An 18,345-nucleotide genomic window follows, 5' to 3' on the forward strand; every position below is an offset into this window, starting at 1 on the left:
CTTTAAACAGCTATCAAAAGTAAAACCAAGGTTCCTAGCAGAGGTCTGACAAAACCGAGCTAAAGAACCAAGAATCAGATCTGGATTTGTGGTGTGAAGACTCTGACCAAATAATATAACTTGTATTTTACTTTGATTGAGGTGAAGAAAGTTTTGCTCCATCCAAGATTTGACTTCTGCTAAACAATCGATCAATAGCTGAAGAGATTTATTTTTACCATTTTGTAGTTTAAGGGGCATATAAATATGGACATCATCAGCAAAGCAATGAAATGAAATGGTAAACTTATGGAAAATCTGACCAAGAGGTAATAAATACCAAATAAACAAAATGGGACCTAAAATTGAGCCTTGAGGGACGCCGTACTTTAAAGGTTTGGCCCCAGAACAACATTGGTCTAGATGAACTGAGAAAGTTCTGTTTTCTAAATAAGACTTAAACCATTCAAATACTGGGCCTCTCAGGCCAACACAATGTTTTAATCTATGTAACAGAATCTGATGATCTACAGTATCAAATGCTGCGCTCAGATCTAAAAGTAATAAAACTGCGACATTGCCTGAATCAACTGTTAAAAGAAGATCATTATACACTCGAAGCAAAGCTGTTTCAGTGCTATGAGCAACTTTAAACCCAGACTGAAATGTCTCAGTTATATTATTGTCTTTTAAAAACATTTCAAGCTGAATAAAAACTAATTTTTCAAGGACCTTAGATAAAAAAGGGAGTTTAGAAATGGGCCTAAAATTTGCTAGTACGCTTGAGTCTAGATTAGGTTTTTTAAGAAGGGGTTTAACCACAGCATGTTTAAGAATTGATGGGACACAACCTGACTGAAGTGAGGCATTTATCACCATTAAGATATATAGGCCAGAAGTAAGAAAAATGTCTTTTATCAGACAAGTAGGAACACAATCCAAAGGATAATTTGATGGCCGCAGATGCTTAATTATTGAGGTCAGTTCATCTAAAGAAACTGGCTGAAAATGGTCCAGAACAGCTGTACATTGTGGCATTTCTGGGGAATCTAAATCTAATAGGGTATTCAAGCCTCTAAGAGCTACAATTTTTTCAGTGAAAAAATTAGAGAAAGCCTCACAAAGTTCAGCAGAGGCTAAAGGCCCAGATGTCATCGAGGGATTAACAATCCTATCCAGGACATTAAAAAGGACTTGAGGCCTGTGCCTATTTGAAGCTACAAGATTGATGAAATATTTAGATTTAGCTAATTTGACAATTAGCTAAATTAGCTGATAATTAAATAAACTGTTTTTCAATATTTCAAATGAAACCTGCAATTTATCTTTTTTCCACCTCCTCTCAGCTCGCCTACATTCCTGTCTGAGTGCATGAGTGGTTTCATTAAGCCACGGCTCTAAAAGTTTCTTTTTTGTAGTTTTTATAGTTTTCAAGGGAGCTACTGTGTTTAGAGCATTTGAACATGCATTGTTAAAATTTAGAACAAGGGTTTCAATACCAAGATTGCTATCGGTAGGGAATGTAGTATTAGCAAGGACTGCATTTAGTTGAAGAGCAGTATCAGAATTTATAGTACGAGAAAGTATGGGTTTAGTATTGTTTGTATCCACAGAAGATAAAATATTGATAGAAAATAAAACAGGCAAATGATCAGAAATACATGTCTGAAGGATTTCAATGATATCCAAACAAAGCCCATGTGATAGCACCAAATCCAGAGTATGTCCCTTTAAATGCGTTGGCCCAACCACAGATTGTGTAAAATCGAATGAATCAATCAAGTCCAAAAAGTCCTTCACCAGAGGTTTATCTGGGTAGCATACATGTATATTAAAATCACCTGTAATTAAAGTATGATCATACTCTAATGTAATCCATGCTATAAGTTCTGAGAATTCATGAAGAAAATCCTTGCTGAACTTTGGAGGACGGTAGACCACCACACACAAAACTGGTTCAGTGTGTGGTGTTATGTGTGTGAGTGTGTGAGTTATCTTCTGTGGATAAGACATCAGCTGCCTGTAAATTTTTAAACCGAAACTCTGTTCAAAACACCTGATCTACAGAAAAAATGAGCACTTGGGTAAGATTGGTGGGTGGGAATTATCTGCATTCACACATTCACATTGTAATTAAAGAGGCATATGTAAATTCAACTTTTTTGAGCTTTACATCATGCCATAAAGTTATTCCCTCATCAAAAATATACCTGGAGTGTTGCTTTGAATTTGTCTTGCATGTTTGAGAAATTCTTTGTTCTCCTGTGGCAAAGCGACTTGGGGGATCTAACACCGCCTTTCAGATTTCCTTTCAGTTTTCAATCTTCTGTGCTTCCACCTCACATAGCAGCCCTCCTCTTTAGGGCCAGAAGCCTAATTTCAAGGCATTAAATTAGGAAGTAAAATTTATTTTAATTTCTTTTATATATATATATTTTCCCAATAAATTAGTTTACCCATAAGGCAACAATTATTTAAAGAGAAAATGAAGGCTGGAAGTGGTGATCTGCCAGCAATGTCCCTGTATGAAACATAAACTCAGGAAACATGAACCATTTCTATTTTACAGTCTAAAAGTAAACAACTGTGGTTTAACGATTTATAGATATGATTATATCATATTTATCATAAAATATGATCATATCATATTTATCATAAAATATGATAACTTGTTCTGGAGTTCCTTCATAATAGTAGAACTGTTTAGTCTTGTTTCCTCATGGATTAAGTCTTTGCTTGAACCTCTGGAACAAGCTGATTAATACCATGTGAAATTGTCAAGTGAGTTATCTTCTGTGGAATAAACATCAGCTGCCTGTAAATTTTTAAACCGAAACTCTGTTCAAAACACCTGATCTACAGTTGTTTAAAACAAATTAACCATTGGGTGTTTCTTTGCTTTGCTCCTAACTCTGTTTGCACTCTTACCATGTATCTGGCAATTTGCATTAATGACAAACAGCTTTTCTAAGAAGATTCAATTAGTTTATGTAAACTCTCTGAGTAATGACAGCATACTCACACAGAAATGAGACTCCTTGCCAGTATATTATGACTGATGGTTGCATTAGGTCTGTGGAGAACCTCCTCCATGACAGTTATGATGCTAAAAGATCTGTAGATATTTCTAACTGTCTCTCTATCCGCCCATCTACACAAAAATATAGAATCCACACTTAAATACCCACACAAGCAGCACCCCCCCTCCACACACACATTTGAGCATATATATATATATATATATATATATATATATATATATATATATATATATATATATATATATTTCCATGAATTTGTACACCCACTCTTGCACGCACCACCCGACATTTTAGCAGTTCTTACACCACAGGCGAACTGTAGCCACAGATAATGCTGTAAGGAGATGATCAATACTAATTCACTCATCCTAACCTGCTTAGGACTGACCAGTCACTCTGTGGGTGTGTGTGCATGTGTGTGTAAGTGAGTGGGAGAGAAAGGCAGGAAGAAATGTGTTTGCATGTGTTCCTTTTCAGTGTAAGTGAATGCATGTGTGTAACCCATTTAGAGCTCCCATACATATTTCTTTGCTGTAACATGAGCCGCAGCTGTAGAGCAGATCAATACAAATGTTTCTTTGTTAATGAAGATGAGTCTACAGTATTTGTGCTGTGTGTGTGTGCATGTGTGTGTTGTTGGCTGCGGGGTGACCACTTAAGTTGACCACTATGGCTGACCACTGTGGTCAGCTATTGGAGGATTTAAACTGCCCACAAAATCCCACCAACAAACACACACACACACGCCCATGCCCACACCATATAAGGACACACACACGCAGATCCATATAGTAAAAAACGTCACAGTTAGTAAAAAAAGTATGGCATATTTTTTAAATAATCCTCAATAAAAAATAACCTCTCTCCCTTTCCTTAATTTAAATATACAATTGAAACCATTGTAAAGGTGTTGTGACAGAATGGACATTAGAATTATTACACCTCCCTCCCTCTTTTTACTTTATTTAAAAGACTGCAGTATATTTTTAAGCGGCACTTCTCCGTCTTGAACTGAGATGTATTAAACTGCAGTTACAGCAGTTCGCCACCAGTTGGCACATGGAGCAAGGTGAGCACTCCTGACTCAGCGAGCCAACGGCAATTTAGTGCGGTAACGGCTAGACAGCGGAGGCGTTCACTGTCGCTCTTGTCTGTGTTAACAGGTAAATATCAATTAGCGCTGCTATTTATATAAATTGTCTCGTATAGGGGAAGTGAGCTAGAGTAAGGTAATTAGATATTTGTGTGTAAGTTTTGAGTAAGCATTTTTTTAACCTATATTGTAAATATTTATTGACTCAGCGAGCCAACGGCAATTTAGTGCGGTAACGGCTGGTCAGCGGAGGCGCTCACTGTAGCTCTTGTCTATGTTAACAGCGTTCAGAAAATAAGAGAACCTTCGAAAACCACACTGCTTAATCATTAAGTGTGCAACAGTGTTCTAATATTAATAAGACTAAATGTTTAATCTTATAGGTTTAAGATTACCAGAATAATTTTTATTTACCAAATGCCAAAAAATTGACATAGTAAATTTATGTCCTGTATGAACTTTACCTATACTCCTTTGACCACTGCGGTTCTAAACCAACTGTCCCTCTTGCTCTGACCACTAATTCTCTCTGGGGTTAAGGACTTTGTGATGGTCACTCCTAAGCAATGACTTTGTTGCCTTAAGCCTCCAATTTAGTGGAATGTTTGGATTCAATACTTAAAGGCCCGTGGTAAATTTAATATAGAACTAAGCCTAAGTCCATATTTGTATATATTTTTTGGTATTGGTCTTTAAAATACCAGAATTTGCACAGTACACTAATTAGAGTACAATTTTTGGGTACACTAACCCACTTCCGTGTATGAATGATGATTGATTCTTTTGTTTTGATAAAAAAACAGCCATAAAGTAATGTGTACTATTTTGCGAGCAAGCCACCATGGTAAGCATCCCTTGTTTTAATTTCTGAACGAGTTAGGAGCCTAGACTCATGTGATGCCAAAAAGTGCAATAGAAAAAGTGTTTGTTTTACAGTTTTGTGAAATACATCTATTTTAATACAGCCAAAAAGCTTCTGATTCTAGCACAAAATCTTTTTAGCGAAAAACCTCAATTTTTTCAAAATTGGCATGTTCCTATAAAGCACATTTACTTTTGTAATTTCAAATTGTGCAATTTTATGGTGAATGGAAACAGAATATGACCATGGGATCATGGGAAATTTCCCACAGGAGACCCTACCAGGAGGTAAAACTTCCAAAGTGATAGTGATAGAAACCACAGGCTTAGGGTTGCACAGGGTCAACACATGAGTCTTGTCTCAACATATGTGTCTGTTTAGGAATGTTTTACATACATGATTTTGGACAGAGGGAGTAATAAATGCCAGAAAAATCTTTACAATCAATAGGACACATCTGGATAAGCAGCAAAAGGGAAGAAAATGAATGGAAAATTATGTTTTCCAGTCTTCCAGTCTTCTAGTATGGGAAGCTTTATTAGCATATCTGACTCATACATCACTCATATTAGAGGCTGACTATGCACAAATCCTTTGGGTCAATATCTAATTTCTGCTTCATTAGCATAGATTCTGTTAGAACGAGCAAAATCTGTGTGTACTGTGTGTTTGTGCTGTGTGTATGCATCTGATGGTACCATAATGGAAGGGGTTAGAAAGTAACCCAAGATTCCTTTTTTTCAATAGAAACTGTAGAATTGTTTAAAAGTACATCTAGAAAGCAAAGTAGCATTACGGAATGTCACAAAACGTTCACCTTTTCTGCTTTATTCACTTCCATGTCACTGATATCCTAGTTGGTAATAAACGATGAGTATCACAGTAAACAGTAAAGATCAACAATAATCACTAGTTTGATGTCATCATTCAGCTTTTTAAAGGTTGTAGTGTGGACCCTGATACTGTTTTATATAACCCAATCAAAAATTCCCCATGGAACTAAAATGCAGAGAAACAATGAATCAAACTGAGTGAGAATTCAAGCTGTGATCAACCAATCTTACTGGTTGTAAGGACAATTTCAATTCAAAAATCCACAAGCCATGATGAATGCTACCATAGAAGGTGAAGCTAAATAAACCCATCTAAATGATGAATAAATAAATAGAACAAAGTGAGAAAAGTCATGGCTCTGATTAGATCACAAAATGTAGAGGAGATGTTACAGGTGAAAAACTATATTGAAAGCTGAACAAACAACTAAATTAATGAAACAAGGTTCCGTACACCTCTTTCACGGAATTTCGAGCAGGGACTCCGCCTCCCTCACGGATTTTTGTGCAATTCTATGGTACCTGTTAGTGTCTAGAATTTACAGGGTTTGAGTTACGCGCAGTGATTCTCAGTCACTCACCGTTTTTCTTCCAGCACGGGGCTCCGTACACCTCTCACGGAATTTCGTTTTGGGACTCTGCGTTCCTCACGGATTTTTGTGCAATTTCAACATAGAATCAAAAATCAAAACATGACATAATATTTGGCAAACTAAAGGAAAAGAGATTTTCCTTTAGTTTTATTTTTTAATGTTTGCATTTTGAAATGTTTGAAATGTTTAATGTTTGCATTTTTAAGACTTTATAGTTGATGTTCAGATATTAATCTTCCAATCTTTCAATAACACATAATCATCAAGTGATATTTTTAAATTTCCTGCCAACTTTAAACATTTTTAACTCAAAAACATGGCGGGCCGCTGGATGAATGACTGCCAAGCGCCCCATCCACTGGGCTTAGCAAGTTTTCTGGGAGAAACCTTACTCATTCTACCATCACTTCTCCTGATGTATATGTCTTTTTGTTATCCAAAGAAAAATAAAAAATACAAATTAATTTGAAGGAGGTTATGTGATAAGCCAGCGCTCAATGGAGGTTGTCAGGCATCTAGAAACAACAGTGATTGTATGAATGAAAAGATAGATATAAAAGATGTGGAAACAGTTTCTCTCTTATTCTTTCCAAACAGGACAAAAATCATGTGCATGTAGAACCAAATTTAGATGAAGGTGGAATCAACATTGATCTGTTATGGTTGAAAACCTAACGCTGATTCAACAAGTAATCAGTAAAAGTCATTGACCATTTTTTGTTTGATTTCAATGTCAGGTTTCAACATGGATTCAATATTTCTGCCTAACCATGTTTGAACGTTGATTCACTCACATTTTGCCATCTGGGTTGTATGTCAACATGTTGACCGTTTCCTGGGGAGGAGGTGTCATGACACCTTCATTGGAGAGGTGTTTACATCAGCCTCTCCCCCACCCATTTAAAATCTATTCACACAACATGCAACACTCCATGTGAGCTGATGGAGAGAAGCCTCTGTCTGTTCCCTGTTCACAGCCTGGGGCTGGAGGCAGGCAGAAGGACTTGGACTGTCAATGCAGGGGATGGGGTGGTCTGCCTGTCTCCACCCTATAATGAAGAGGACCATGAAGGAGAATGAAGGGGATCTCCTGGGTCTGGAGGTCAGACCTGGGAATGGGGCGTGTCAGTGGGGCCTCAAAATCCAGGAATATTGCAATGCAAGAATTTCCACAATATATTTTAACTATATATAACTATGTGTTCTGTCTCTAATTATTGCAGCATATGGCTAACAGGAATCATGTTGTTAATTCTAAAACAAGACAAGTTTGGTCAGATTTCACTTCAGACAGTGAGTAAACAGGTGTATGGTTTCAATCGTATTTATACGCTTTGTGTCACTTTGTGTTAATTAGTTCTGAAACAGGTGTAATCAATAAGAGTATGTTGCAGGAAATAATTTCTTGTAATTCTTTTCAATTAACAAAGAAATATTATAATAAAAAGAACAACATATATTCCTCAAAGATAATCTAGTGTTTCGTCTTCAATTGCTCCTCTCCCATGGCCTTTGTCCTGTTCCTTATTTTTCCATTTGTTTTATCCTGGCAGGGCCATTAACTCATAAATCCAATACAGGCCACCTCAACACTATTTGTCTTCTGCCGATAGACAACAAGGTGGGGTGACGGAGCAGAGAGGAGGATCAATGGCTCCCCTGACTGTCAGTCTGCTCACTTGTTTTCACATCTATTTACCAGCTGCCTCTGCCACCTTATCTCCATTCCCTTCCTTTGCTCTCTTTTTTTTGTCTGTCCAAAACCCAGGAAATTGTTGTTTTTGAAAGAAAACGTGTTAATATGTTAGGCCTTTGCACTCCTGGTATAAACCGAAAAAATTCAAATATATTTTCTACTTACTATTACTTACTTGGAACTATTTCTTTATTTAAAGTGCTGCAGAATCTGTTACCAAAGGCTTGCAGAGAAGCTATAATTCCTAATCATGAAACAACCGACCAAATACTCATGTAGTCATTTGATTCTCTAGGAATAAAAAAATGCATTGACTTTAGGTATATTAATATAAAGCAGCATTAATACTGATCTTTTTTATTATCTTTACATCAGGTTATAGTGATTGTAACATTATAACATGTAACATGTTATACATTAAATGTACATGTTACATACAAACAATATGTTTATGTGCATGTAACATAATATCATAATGTTACATGTACAACTTTTTGAACTTTACATCAAGTTATAGTGTTAAATAACATTATATATTACATAACATTATAACAATATATATATGTTTATGAGGCAATATTGCCTCATCAAAAACATATCGGGAGTGTTGCTTTGATTCTTGCATGCATGTTTGAGAAATCTTTACATCTCCCGTGGCAACCATTCAGCTGTAAAAAATGTCTGGGTGGACTGAAGGCTGACTTCGAGCACACTGAGAAGCGCATACATAGGCTTGATTGACAAAACTTTATTCCTGGCCGTGGTTTTTTGTTTCTGACCAGGAATGATGCATTTCTACAGACAGTCATTTTCAGAAATGCTTCACTCCTGGTCAGAAACAAACAACACAGGAAGAAGGCAGAGAAGCTCCATTTCACCACAAATGCTCTGTCTCATTAACATACTGTCATGACAAACATATTGTTAATAGAAGTTACATACTACGGCTTTAAATGTGCAAACTTGGATCTTATTTTCTCTCTCCCTGACTCTGTGCTTATCACACACTACCACACACCCCAACACATAACACACACACCCCTACACACTCAGGTCATGCCCTTCTCATGTTTCCTCTGACACATTGTAATAGATTTCGCTGTTCTTCCACACCACATCTAAGTGGCCTCACCTTTCACTGAAAACAAATCAGTCCTTCCCTAAGTCTGACACACACCCACCCCTGCACACACACTTTTTTGACCACTACCTCCTTTTCTTCACACATTTCACATCTTTCTCTCCGTTTTCCAATGTATTCCTATCTCTGACCTTCCAAATCTTTTTTCTCTCATCTGTCTCTCCCATGGGTGTTCTCCTCTTCCTGTTCGTCAAGCCCACCATCTTTTTCTCTCTGCTCTATCTCTCTCCACTCTATGCCCTTCTGTAAATTCACTCTCTGCTGGATAATGTTTTGAAACAAACAGCTTTCGACAAACACTGAAATGGGCTGGTTGTGATTTTATTCTTAATTGAAATCAATATTATTACAGCAGATAGCATATTCAGTTGCTCTGTTTTAGTTTGGCATGAAAGTATTTCATGACTATTTAGTAGTAAACTGCTTTAGAAAGAATAATTTTAATTGGTAACCATTAAAAATATATTCCTCCTACTTTCAGTTTCAAAGGTCTGTGTTTTTAAATATTTGACCTTCATCTTTATGATGCCAAGCATGTTCCAACTAATATAAATTGGATATTACAAAATAAAATAATACACTTTTGTTGCAGCTATCTTAAATAGCCAAGAAATCTCTAAAGGGATTTTCATCAGTTTGTAATTATAATGTTATAATACAAATAATAAACTCAAAGTATTTTCCATTGATATTTTGTGTATTGGAAATGGACAACATTTAGAAATATTACATGTTAATGTTTAAGAATTGATAGTATAAAAATGCAAAAAATATACTAGCTATATAATTATTAAAATATATATATAAAATATCCCCATTAGTGTCCAATTAACAGGATGCAGGAGATAAATAAAAATACTGAACAATTAAGATTGTAAAAACTCAAGAACAATTCACTCATAGAATGCAGAAAATATTATATTATTAGTAATATTATTTCTCCCAATTAGCCCTTGTGAAACCTACCAGGTGAATATTGACTCTTTGACTCCGTGTCTGAAATCCAGTGCCACTATTCTGCAGGTGAAATTAAATGGTGACATTAGATTTTAAATCCAAGTCTGGCCTTTTTGTTGCAGCTTTTTCCAGTTGTAACAAAAAGGCAATTTTGTCCAAATTAGATTTTTAAAAAGATCATCCAAGCCCACCCTTAATTATGGTATCATGATTTATTTTTGGGTCAGCCAAGCTGCCCTCTCTCACCTTCATTTTGTCCAAAATGGAGCGATTCGTCTTTTCACTCTTTGTCTCGATCCAACAGGCATATCACTTCTGTGCTGAGTGCTCTTCATTAGCTCCCTGTGTGCTACACAATTGATTTCTATATTCTTACAAGAAGAATATAAAAATTTCTTAATGCTTGTGAATGTTTTCATGGACTCGCTCAACTCTATGTCTCAGACTTGCTTCAGTCGCACTCGTCTTCACGTCCTCTAAGGTCATCTGACCAGCTGCTCTCCAGAGATGAAGCTGAAGTTCAAAGGTGACTGGACTTTTGCGGTATCAGGACCTAAGTTATAGAAATGGGATTCATTTTAGGCAAGCTCCTTCACTGGCCTCTTGAAATCCTTTTTCTCTAGTGTTCAATAAGCATGAGGGTTTTTTTTCTCTGAGTTGTTGTGTTATCAATCATTGTCTTCTTAAATGGAAATTACACTACCAATTTTTCCACTTTATTTTTAATTAACAAACTAATTAAATTAACTTGTATTTTTACTTATTCTATGAATGCACTTTGATCAATCATATATTTTTTAATGTATTTTATAACTAAATTAGGATTACCAATTTAAACTATTGTAGCTTGATGTAACCTTCTAATACACTGTAACTGCAATATGGAAAAAATGTCCACAAAATTACGGAGGTATAGAAAAATTAAACCTCTTATTAAACAAAACTAAGAAAGAGAACTTTTAAGAACTGAGAATCGAGAAAATATAGACATGTGTCAAATATTATATGTGTATCACTGGTTTGGAGCTTTGAAAATATTGTGTATGCATAAAAACTGTCATCGTGGTCTACGAAGAACTGGTGGAATTTAAAATCAATGGTGTCTTATAGTACAATACTTCCCTCTAGTGGTGAGTGACATATAGACAATCACCGGTAAACAAGGAATTGCGAAGAATGTTTTCTCAGCTGAATGCTGTAAAAAAATAATAAAATGGAGATCTATTTATTTACATTAAAAAGCTTAACTGCAGTTTTACAACATAATAGTATTATCATAATATCATGTTGTGTAATTCACATCTTTATGGCAATGTTTTAACAATGTTGTTTATGATCATAGTTCATTCTGCAGCAACTTTTCTTATAAAATTCTGAATGGTCTTTTGACGTTTCATGTATAGTTTTATGTATTAGGCTTCAAGTTTTAGCATCAATGTCTGAAAAAGCAAGCGGTCTAAACATCTTCATGACTAAGTGACATATGTTTAAAATGTTTTCTACTTAAGTGGAAATTCCACCAATAACTATTTTAGCAAAGGTGTCCCTGGTAAAAAATAAATATACTAAGCATGTTAAATTTAGCATACTTGAAGCCACACTAATCATCAGTATACTTGAAGTATGTCATTTTAGAACAACTAATTTTGTGTATTTTAATAGTAATAGAAAATCACAATTTAAAGTGTACTCAGTGTACTATCACATAATTTTTTGGAACAACTAATGGTATGGCTTGCATACTTTAATTATACTGCTTTTTATGTAATATAAGCATGCTTGATTAGTTTATCATAAGTGTACTATTTTTGTGATCAGATTACATTTAAAACATATTTAGAATGTCTTCTACGTTTACAAGCATTACATATGTTATATATTAGTAGTGTGATCATAGTATGCTCCAACTACACTTTTGGTTTATTATAATTGCTAGTGAAGTACAATCTTCAGTTCCTTATCAATGTCTTTTATTATTTTTGCTTTGTCACTTTGTACATTACATGCTTCATACATACACACTACAGTACTGCAAACATATCAGGCTACAGTACACAGAAAGATCAATTACAACACACCTTCCAGCTGAGAAAGATTACACTGTGTACTCAATATATTCACATTTTTCAAGAGTACATTGCCAATATACTATCAGAGAATTGTACAAATTGGCAATATATTAAAAGTTTACAGACAACATGCTTATGAAAATTAGCACAATAAAACAACAGGTACACTTTAGAGGAAATGTGAAAAATATTTCCCCAAGGACACAGTATTGTTTTAATACAATGAGACAGTATTCCAGTATTACTGCAGACAAACTGACATTTCTCCTTCCTAAGAACAGTAAGGATCAACGACAGAACCAGTCACTGAACTTTACAGAAATCTATAAAAAAAAATAAAATAAAACAATAAAGCAATTAAACAGAGAAAGCACTTGTATTTTAAAGAGTACAGTAAAACGGCAAATAAAAAAGTACGACTTACAATTTAAAAACGTTGTGTGACATCATCAGAAATGATGATGATTGGGACCAGATGCCTGGAGTGGATAAACATTTCTGGGTGTCTTCTTTGCCTGTTTATGTTAAAGTAGAAACAATAGTCAGTAATATCATAAAATCAGTTAATGTTGGCATTAACTATAAAGTTGTTTTAAGTGTGGACTTAAGATAGATAGACTACCTTAAAGGGAAACTACCTTAAAATCTTTCCATCCATGATCTGATCCTTGCAGGGTGGTGAGGGGGGCTGGTGGTGCCCATCTCCAGCAGTCATCAGATGAGAGGCAGGGTTCACCCCGGACGGGTCACCAGTCCATCACAGGGCCCTGAAAGATAACAATGAATAAAATGTATGAAAGAGAAATGGTAGACTAACAAGAGGAATCAATTCTGTCAAATTATTTTTAAATCAAATCATGCTTATTGCAAAAATATGTTGAAGATAAAAACAAAGATGAACGAGTTATAACAACAGCCTCATAATATCAAAGTCTCTTTGGCATACTGAGCTTAATTAAAACCAGGTTACGTTTATGATACTAAGTCGCAACACACAGAGAATCCAAGCAGTTATAACATGAAGTTGCTATAAAAATACTAATAATAATCACAATAAAATTGATGAAATGACTATTTCTGAAACAAACTTAAGTTTGTTTATATATGTACTGCACTGTTTATAATTAGACGAAGATAATTAGCATTTTGAAGCTCCTTGTCATGCTCTTCTTTTTCTTTCGTTCCTGCGCTCTGCTGTCATCCATTCTGTTATCCACCATCGTGAGAAATCCCTCCACCCCAATGTGTTAGACGCATCAAACTTCGACCAATAATAATCTAGCATTCATGATGGACGTTTGCCAGAACAAATCAGACAGTTTTTCACCATCAAAATCCTCTTATCCCGTGATAAAATTAAAGCATTCTGACCGTATTCATTCACAAAAATACAAAGCATCTTTCTATTCCCCCAAACTGCCGGGGCCCTGGGCTGCAGCCCCGGTAAGCCCTTGCTAAAATCCAGGCTTGGACGTTGGGGATAGAAATAGTGAAGGAACATCATAACTTCATTTTACAAGTTAGATTGAAAAACTGTCTGCTTTGATCACTCCATTTTTGGTGGAAATCACGTTAATACATTTTTACTTCCATGTGCTAAAAATACCCATAAACACATCAAGCAGAATGTAGGGTTAAGTATTTTATACAAAACTGCTTTAAGCTTTAAGTCACTACTTCCATTGATGTAACCGCTCTTATTCCCGCGATTTGAATTACTCACAGAGCATTAGCGTCAAAGATAAGCAGAGAGACGGAGAAGTGATGAGATGCTCTTGAGTTAACTTCTCTTCACCCAGCAACTGACACACACACATTTTTTATCGTTCTTGCTTTTCCACACATTGGCTTGCAAACCACCTACATCATCCCTTCATTAAATGGACAAATTTAAGAGAAGGGGCATTCCACCATCACTCTTGAAACTTCTTGAGAGATTAATTGCGAACAGTTAAAGAAAAAAATAAATCTTCTTTCTGTCCACATATTTGAATTTTTTCTGTGACCTTTGATGTTCACATCACACTTCGTTTTGTGATCAGTGTGTGTTTGGATTTATTTAAAATATAAGTTCTTGGTGTTTAAAGAGTAGTGCGTTTGTTGGTAGGGGTGTATGTGTGTGTGTGGGGGGGTGTGTGTGTTTATTCTGAATGGCTCCAGACCCTCATGCGTCAGAGATCCTTTCTATTTCTATGGCCCCTAAGCAAACATATTAAGAACTACCTTATCACCGCTTGCACAGTGAGGGCCACACACACAAATGCAATTACACAAATACACACGCACACCAACACATTAAATTCTGTCCTAAGTACACATTCCACATTCACAAAAAATAGCTTTAAGACCAATCACACTAAGCTCTCTGACAAACTTTCTAAATGTCACCAATCTACATTGTAGGATGGGTGGGCCTAGAGAGCTTTCGGGTCTTTAACTGGTTCCTCTGATCAGTCAGTTACACATTCAGCAAAAAGCTTCAGTTTATAAAGGGAATATTAGACAAGTGCACCAGGACAGACACATATACTTGACAAGCCTTATCTAAGAGGAGCAGCTTTGGAATATTTGCCTTAAAGAAGACCCCCCCCAACAGTGAATTATTGGGGGAATTTGGAGTTAACCTTCTGGATTTTTTTTTATTTATCTAAGGCGCTTAAAGTGATTTAAACATCTTCAAATGAAAATCAAAATATTGGTCTATTTTTGAAAAGCTTTGACAATTTAAAAGGACAACTTGAATTGATCTGACCGCCAACTCAGCATCAACAAAACACCTGAGGAGTTTAATGCAACTTTTTAAAATACCACATACTGAGAAGCAGCAGAGTTTGTGGAAAGGAATCCGGAGTTTGAAATTTCAGCATACAGTGAGTTTCTTGTAACTAGCAATAGTGCTGGACTCTAAACTCCTCTGCAGACGCAATGCATAGCAGAGCAGCAGCTGTTTGGGGGATGAAGGTGGTTATAATTAAGCTGATACTGTTTGGAATTCAAGTTAACTCAGCACCCAGTGAGAGAAGAGAAGAAACGACTGAACTACCAGGTGAGACCAGCCAGCCAGTGACATGGTAGTGAAATCAGTTGTTTTCAGATCAACAGTTCTCCGTTAATCATTTCCAATGTAGTACGCAAGATGATCATGTGTATAAATGTATGAAATCTATACAGTTATTTCTAAAAGTATTATTGGGCCTAAATATAATTATGAGTAAGAGAGACAATCATAGCAGTTTGATATAGAACAGAAGTTGATATAACATTTTAATTATTATATTTATGAGTGTTTTTGTCACAACCTATTGCTATGTAACATATTTATAAACTTAACATAAACATTTTGAAAAATGTTATGTTAACATTGTGTATTTTTTGTTTCATTGTTTTTATGTATTTAAAAATAACTAGCTGCTAAAATTAGCTGTCAGCTGACCAACAATGTGCAGCAACAAGTAGAATTTGGTGAATCCCTCTCTGACTGTATGTACTTTCACAACTATAGACGTATTTCTATTAATCATGGAATGGCGCAAATTGAAATTACATTAATTTGCTTAATGAAAAGACGTTAATTTTGAAAAAAAAAAAACATTTTTTGATTAAAAAGTTGTGCTAAGATGAGGTAGTTTGTAGGCAGTATCAAAATAGATGTATTTCACAAAATTGCAATGGAAACACGTCTTTTGCAAAATAGAGTCACATGACCTCCTCATGGGCTGCCACCTTACCATGGTAGAGGAAGTGTCCCAGTGATTCTAGGAGCTATGCTATCTGGGGCTTCGTGCCCCTGCCCAAGCAGGCAGGTCCTAGGTGAGGAACTAGACAAAGCACAGCCCAGAGACAACTTATGATGACTGACAGCAATGGAGATTCAGTGCTCCCTCACCTGGACGCAGGTCAAAGGGTCCCCACCGTGGAGCCAGGCCTGGAGGTGGGGCAGGTTGGCAAGCACCTGGTGGCCGGGCTTTTACGCATGGAGCCTGGCCAGGCTCAGCCTGAAGAGGAGACATGGGTCCCCCTTCCTATGGGCTCACCGCCTGTGGGAGGGGCCAGAAGGGTCGGGTGCAGTGTGGGATGGGTGGTGGCCGAGGGAGGGGGCCCTGGCGATTCGATCGTAGATTGCAGAAGATGGCTCTTGGGACGCGGAATTTCATTTCTCTGGTGGGGAAGGAGCCGGAGCTAGTGTGTGAGGTTGAGAGGTTCCGGCTAGAAATAGTCGGTCTCACCTCGACGCATGGCTCTGGTTCTGGAACCAGTCTCCTTACAAACCCCCGATCTGAACTCAAGTGGTGTTCCGTTGTTGGACATACTGTATGTGCTCAACATGGGTTGTCCATAATGAACACCATGCTCAGGCATAAGGGTGTCCATATGTGCACTTGGCACCAGGACACCCTAGGCCGCAGTTTGATGATTGACTGTCATCGCTTTGTCGGATCTGCGGCCGTGTGTCTTGGACACTCAGGTGAAGAGAGGTGCAGAGCTGTCCACTGACCACTACCTGGTGGTGAATTGGCTCTGGTGGTGGGGGAGGATGCCGGTCAGACCTGGCAGGCCCAAACATGTTGTGATGCTCTGCTGGGAACGTCTGACGGATTCCCCTGTGAAACGGAACTTTTACTCCCATCTCCAGCAGAACTGTGAACTCGTTCAGGGGGAAGTGGGGGACATTGAGTCTGAGTGGACCATGTTTATGCCTCTTTTGTTGAGCCTGCTTATAGGAGCTGTGGCCGCAAAGGTGTCTGTGTGTAACCTCGGCAATCATGATAGCAATTTCTGGAAAACCCCGCCGGTCCCCAACTTGCGACATTTCCTGACAGCAGGACCCATCCTGCTGATCTCAACTTTATGAACTCCTCTCTTTTCTATAACTCACTATTTTGTGTTATAATTCATTAATCATATTCAACCTGTATTAAAATCATTTGAATCACTTTTCAAATCATCATAACATTGACATTCATTGAGAATTAATCACATTTCTTACTTATTATAATCATTAAACATAATCATTACATTGTTGTTACCATTACAGCTCATCATTCAGGAATACATTTTAGAAAGTTATTTAGTGATTACTGTCTGTTATTACGCAATAGCCAGCCCCGCCCACTCCTCACAACTTCTCCTGGGCTGACTACTGACCAGTTCTCTGTCTAACAGGTCCGGAAAATCTCTAAGACCTGGGTATTACCCTGAAAGTGATCTGTAAGAGATAATCTATTCAAACTGGTGGCGAAAGCGATTCGTCTAGCTCTAACTACCTCCAATCCAGAAGCTACGACCCTTTTCAGTTAAGGAACAATCAGCTGAGTAGCCCTCGCAGCTGCATAATTCCAATAACCACTTCTGTTAACGGTAGCTCGCTTTCTAAAATATAACTCGCTCTTGGAACCGGCTAGATTAAATTTAGTGACTTGGATGTAAGTCCCTGGGTCATTATTTTACTCTCACCAAAGGAAATTATGAAGCCTCCTCTTTTCTAGAACCATGTACATTAGTTTTACCTTTATTAAAAGAACTGAAAAATGATTAAACGACTCAATTAATTCCAATGTCCACCAACCTCATTAGAATTTTAGAGTATGAATTTATTAAGCAAGCTTAAACAGGGATATGTGACATACAAATCAATAATCAATTGTATATAATTCGAGAGCAGTATAATAAGATCCACATGTATAACCATACCATGCTGTCTCCTTTCCCTAACTTATGTCGCAAGTTCTGAGATAGATTTTTGGGGGCAAATTCAACTCACACCCAGTTGCTGATGGATCTTTAGCAACAGGAACATCCAGAAGCCTTGGTCAGAATCTTTGTCCTTATGTGGAAAAATCCTCCTTAGAATAGTAGCAAAGTAGAACGGGTTTAAATCCTTTAAAATCCCAGCTCTTTATCCCTCCGGGAACTCTGTCTTTTCTCCAAGTCTGTTGCAATATATTTGGGTTGAGGCAAGACCGACGGTCGAATCAGGAACCAGGGCTTGGGCGTCCGGAACTTGTCCCTTCTTGGCGGCGCGGAGTCTCAAGTCTCCCGTGGTTCCAGGGTGCGGTCCGTTGCTGTTTCCTCAATCTGCTT

General features: G+C 37.0%; 1 long non-coding RNA gene across 1 annotated transcript in view; it reads left to right on the forward strand.

Annotated features, from left to right (window-relative positions):
- The first annotated feature begins 4,026 nt into the window (after positions 1-4,026).
- Positions 4,027-18,345, forward strand: part of LOC114140245 (uncharacterized) — a 28,464-nt gene continuing 14,145 nt past the window's right edge. Inside the window, exon 1 of the long non-coding RNA XR_003594525.1 lies at positions 4,027-4,183. This is a non-coding gene — a long non-coding RNA (uncharacterized LOC114140245). The remainder of the gene's footprint in view (positions 4,184-18,345) is intronic.

The sequence above is a fragment of the Xiphophorus couchianus genome, chromosome 24 (assembly GCF_001444195.1).
Source record: "Xiphophorus couchianus chromosome 24, X_couchianus-1.0, whole genome shotgun sequence".
Classification (NCBI taxonomy): Eukaryota; Metazoa; Chordata; class Actinopteri; order Cyprinodontiformes; family Poeciliidae; genus Xiphophorus; species Xiphophorus couchianus.